The sequence below is a fragment of the Pongo pygmaeus genome, chromosome 3 (genome assembly GCF_028885625.2).
Source record: "Pongo pygmaeus isolate AG05252 chromosome 3, NHGRI_mPonPyg2-v2.0_pri, whole genome shotgun sequence".
Lineage (NCBI taxonomy): Eukaryota > Metazoa > Chordata > Mammalia > Primates > Hominidae > Pongo > Pongo pygmaeus.
In genome coordinates this window covers 16,275,550-16,281,549 of record NC_072376.2, presented here as the reverse complement: position 1 = coordinate 16,281,549, position 6,000 = coordinate 16,275,550, and positions in this window count along the sequence as shown.

Sequence of the window (6,000 nt, the reverse complement as noted above, 5' to 3'; positions counted from 1 at the left end):
GTGTATTCACATTGTTGTGCAATTACCACATTTTCTCATCTCGAAAAGTTGAAACCCCAAACTTATTAAAAACCCGCTCACCATTTTCCCCTGCGTCTAGCTCCATCAACCACCATTCTACTTTTTGTTTCTATGAATTTGACTCCTCTAGATACGTTATAAAAGTGGAGTCACACAGCATTTTCATTTTTTTGTGTCTGTGTGTGACGGGTTTTTTCACTTAGAATAATATCCTCAGAGTTCATCTTGTAGCCTGTGTCAGAATTTCCTTTCTTTTCAAGGCTGAATATTCCATTGTATCTATATGCCATATTTTGTTTATCCATTGATCTGTTGATGGATGCTTGGGTTGCTTCCATCTCTTGGCTATTGTGAATAGTTCTGCTATGAAGAGTGGTGTGCAAATATCTCCTTACTAGCTATTGGTCTGTTCCCATTTTGTATTTCTTTATGATTCAGTCTTGATAGGGTTTGTGTTTCTAGGACTTATCAGTTTCATCTAGGTTATTGAATTTGTTGGCATATAATTACTTGTAATATTCTCTTATCCTTCTTATTTCTGTAAAATTGGTTGAAATGTCCCCTATTTCATTACATTTGAGTCCTCTCTCCTTTTCTTCGTTAATTTAGTTAAAGGTTTGTTAATTTTGTTAAGCTTTTCGAAGAACAAACTCTAGGTTTTGTTGATTTTCTCTACCATTTTTCTGTTCTCCAATCCATTTATCTCTCTCTAATTTCCTTCCTTCTGCTAGTTTTGGCTTTAGTTTGTTCTCATTTTTCTAGTTTGTATTCATTTTATTTCTTTCTTCTTTTTTACCATATGCATTTGCAGCTGTAAATTTCCCTCTTTACACTGATTTGAGTGTCCTGTATTTTTATTTGCTAAATATGGCAACCCTAGCTCTAAAAGATAGTGATTTCTGTTTTGTTTGTACTCCCTCTCTTGCCTTCTTCCTTTCTCACTCTGGCCAAGCCAGCTGCCATGCTGTGAGATGCCCTGTAGATGTTGAACAAGTACCAAAGGAGGTCTCATTCTAACAATCCATGAGGAACTGACTCCTGTCAACAACCACTTGAATGGACTTAAAAGTGGATCGACTCCCAGTTGAGTTTTAAGATTACTGCAGATCTGGCCCACACCTTGATTGTGGCCTCATAGAAGATCAGAGCCAGAGGCCCCAGCTGAGCCATGCCTGCATTTCTGACTCTCAGAAACTATGAGATAATAAATGTTTGACACTGTAAGTCACTAAATTTTTGGGTAATTTACTATGCAGCAATAGATAACTAACACACTGTCTTAACATTTTCTTTGGATGCAATTCCACTATCCTCTAATGGCTTTACTTCTGTGTACAGTTTTTGCAATCTTGAAAATAAATGGTAACTTGAGCATGTATCTGATATGTGCATTGCTCAGAGACATGAATTAGAGAGTCTGACATAAAATTAGGTCATTTAAATGGCAAACTAGATACAATAAAAATGTCTTGTAAGTAGGAATTTTATTGGAAATAAAACAAATAAATTTATTAGAATCTTGTTGAAATTGCTGGTGAGGGTACTCCTGAGAGGTTCTGCAAACAGGAAATTAAAATGTATAGTGTCTATTTAGTGCATCTTTTCAATGTTGTGAACATGATAAAGGGTTAATGTAATATCATTCTTAAATCCCTATATATATTGATTAAACTAACTGTGATGTATTCATCAGTGGAAGACTATATAGTTATTTAAGATGAGAGTCCACAAATATATCTGTAGACATGGAGATTTGTTTACAGTAAAATGTGAGATGAAAAGGGAAAATTGACTGCAGAGTTTTGCTGTTATAAGTAATGCTGTGTTGAACATCTTTGGAGCAAAATCGTTGCGCATGTCCAGGATTACTTGCTTAGAATGAGTTTTTAGAAGTAAAATTGCTGGATCAAAGTCTACCCCACTTGTAAAGGTTATGTCGTGGCCTAATTCTTGCCATTCCAGGGGACCATGGCAATAGATTTTATCCCCGTGTCCAGCATTTGCTTGAACCTTTGCACATTTCTAATTCAGGCCTTATAGGAGAGACTCATTAAACCTCCTGCCTCCAATTTGCCTACTCTCTTTTCTAAGGAAAAGAGAGTGGCTTACTGACTAAATCTTCATCATTCTACTTCTCTCCTGAATCTATTGCTAGGCAGTTCTTTTTTTTTTTTTTTTTTAAACATTATATTACTGACAGATCCTCATTGAATATAGGTTTACCAGACACTGTTCTTTGGTTTAAAATCCACCAGTTTTTCTTTGAGTGTGTGTTAAACAGAACACAGTTGTTTATATTCAGAGGAAAACTAACCTGGCTTTATCTGTAACTTAATTACTATGAGGTCTCATGTGTGGTCTCTGGTGCTGTATAAATTAATAATGCTGTAATTGTGGAGTTCACATACTGGGGATTGTTACTCCCCTTCTCTAGAGAACCAAGCTAGCAAACAGCCTGTGCATTAACATATATTCTTGGAGTGGACTTTTTTCCCCCTGAAGCATTTTTACCCCTTTTTCAGCCCCCTCCCCCTTTTTTATGTCACTGTAATTCTCCTTGGAAACAGTCTGTGGCATTCTTATAGCTGCTGTTTCTCCTCTGGGTGGCTATTGAAATATCCCCCTAATATTTCTCCATTATAATGTGAGCCATCAATAGCACAATGCTTTGTTGGCCTGCCTTTCCAGGACATACTACAGAGCTATTCCATTACTCTGGCATCCGTCAGGACAGTAAGCCACAAATCTTTTTCAGTGCAGCACCAGGCGTGGCCACCTTTGGGTTGGAAGGTAGAGAAAGGCGGGACTGTTTATCCCGCGTGGAGAGAGAGCAAACATATATATTCTGGTTTCTTCTGCATGTACTCTTTTGAATGAGCACCACATACTATGAAGGAGAGACTATGATTGGAAGGGAGGAAAGTTTTCTTTGCTTAAATGATTCAGTCAGAGAAATTTCACAAGTCCACTAGGGACAAGACTTCATCCAATATGTGCTGGATTTTCTTTGGAGGATTTGTTAATGATTGGTGGGAGCCCTGCTTCTTATTTATTACCTACTTTTCTTAATAATAAAAGAGAGACCATGTGTTGGGTGTGTGGCTTGCTGATAAACTCACTTGGAGCAGTGACTGGCAAGTAGGTGTATTTGGTATCCTGTGCTATTAGAAAGAAAATAATAAACACTATTAAGAATTTTGTAGCGTTTAATGGTTCCACTTAGACTTTAAGGTTCGTGCCAAATCAGCTAAAAATATGAGGTGCTAAGTGTTTAATTATTTTTTAAAAGCATTTTGAACATCTTTTAACCTCACCCAGAACATCAAAATAAATTCCAGATGGTTTAAAGAGTTAAATATTTAAAAACCGAAACTGTTAGAATTTCTAGAAGAAAATAGATGTGAATATTTATCAAACCTCCTCGGGGGAGGGTTTCTCAGCTTAAAGTTGACAGAATACATCACTAAAGATGTGAATGACAGATCTGACTACATAAAAATTTAAAACTTTCATACATCAGAAAAATCACCAGATTAAAAAGCAATCAATAAAACTTGGAATAATGTTGTAGAGAATTCAACAAGGGGTAACTCTTTTAAATAAATATAAAACTCATATACATTCAGTAATACCAGGACCTCAGTAAACAAATGGAAAAAGGACAAAAATTGGCAAAAGACAAATATGAAATACACTGGTAAAAACTGAAAAAAAATTTAAGTTTCCTTATTAACCAATTAAATGTAAATTAAAACAATAATAGGATGTTATAGCTCTTCTTCCAAAATTTCCCCACAATTATCTGATATTTAAAATGAAATAATAATACTGAAAGTTGATGAGGGTAAGTAAAATATTTACTCTCATCCAGTGGTAAGGTAAGGAAGGTAAAAGCAAGACACTATCCATGTTAATAAAAATACTCCATTAAATTAAAATAGGGTATAGCAAACAATTGGGAACTTTACTTTATATAATGGAACCTTAGCATGTTTTAAAAATGTTCTTAAATAAAATTTTTTCTTTCTTTTTTTCTAAATTCTCTGTAATAATTATATATTGCTTTTAATCAGAAGTAGATCCTAAGCCCCACTCATCTCAGTTTTGTGATACCCTTGATCCCTTACCCAGCAGATTTTTCTTCTAATTCCAGTTCTCATTGTAGTCACACCATTTTCTTTTCCCTGGTATTAAAGCTCTGCACTTTTCTACACATAGAACCATAACCTCCTTTTCTGCCTTTCCCACCAGTACTATGTCAGCCTATTCAACCAAATTTATGTCCTCTCTTTTTCCTATCACTTTGGCCAATATGCTGTCCTTCAAGTCTGAGCTTCCACATCAATCTACTTTTTTTATTTTTTTTTTGAGACAGAGTCTTGCTCTGTTGTCCAGGCTGGAGTGCTGTGGCCTGATCTCAGTTCACTGCTACCTCTACCTCCCAGGTTCAAGTGATTCTCATGTCCCAGCCTCCCTAGTAGCTTGGATCCAGGCACCCGCCCGTATGCCTGGATAATTTTTGTGTTTTCAATTGAGATGGGGTTTCACCATGTTGTACAGGCTGGTCTTTAACTCCTGACCTCAAGTGATCCACCCGCCTTGGCCTCCCAAAGTGCTGGGATTAGAGGTGTGAACCACCATGCCCAGCCCACATCAATCTGCTTGTAACCCCAGCTCCTTTTTATTAGCTTTTGAGCCTTTATTACTAATGCTGATTCTCTCTAAGCTTCAGTTTTCTAATCTATTAATTGGGCACAATAACAATATCTGCTATACAGAGTGTGCGAATTTGATTAAGTGAGAAAATGTAAGTAAAAGTGCTTTGTAAGCCTTGAAGCTTGAAGCTCTTTGCCAATATCATTGTTGTTCTGACTACTATTATTTATTCCGTCTATATTTGAATCAGAATTATGGCCCTGAAGGTAGCTGAGTGTTCTCTGTCCAGGCCTCCTGATGCACTGTCTTGTTTGCATTCTCAGCCACCAATTGGTAGGAGACAACTTGGCCTTTGTCCTTATTCAGGAGGGCCTGGGAAGGAGAATGTTTTAGCTCTGCAGCTTTTAGGAGACCTTGGTAGGACACTCTGTTCCTGTTGGTGTGAGTAGAGACAGAGATAGTGCAGGACCAGAGCATCTGTTGGGAGAAGGAGGTTGGAGAGCTCTCTGCCTTTGCTCCTAAGTCTCCTTATTTGTTTTGGGTCAGTAATGACTGTGGTGGTGGCTGTTTAGTTCATTTCTTCCTGGAGTAATGAATTGGTGGACTGCCCTTTGCTGAATGCCTCCCATAATCCAGCAGGCATTCTCTAGTACTAGGAACTCTGCCAGATGCTGAGGTCAGAGATAAGTAGGGCAGGCTCTGCCTGTCAGGAGCCTACAGACCAGAGGAGGAACACTGTCCTGTAAAGAGATGGTATAATAAACGTGGCCCATGCTACTGTGTGTAGATGATTAAGTGCACAGAAAAGTGAGTAGCCAGCCCTGTGCAGACCACAGAGAGGGCTGGGGACAGGGGCATTAAAATGTTCTGCACAGGGAAAGGATGGCCTTATAGAAAAAGCAGACTTTGAAATGGGCTTTGAAATATGCAAGGTATTTTTCCAAGTGAAAAGATGGAGTAGAGCTATTTCATGCAGTGGGGAAAGCTTGTATAAAGCCATAGTTGGGGACAAAACTGTAGCATAAGGCCGTGATGAGGACTCTATATCTGGAACACAGCATGGTGGAGATAAATGAGTATGAGGTAGGAGAGAGTGAGGTTGGCAAGGACTTGGCCACCGGGGACCATCCTTGTTATGATAAGAAAGCACAAATCACGGGCCGGGTGCGGTGGCTCATGCCTGTAATGCCAGCACTTTGGGAGGCCGAGGCAGGTGGATTACCTGAGGTCAGGAGTTCCAGACCAGGCTGGCCAACATGGCAAAACCTCGTCTCTACTAAAAATACAAAAAATTAGCCAGGCATGGTGGCAGGCTCCTGTAAT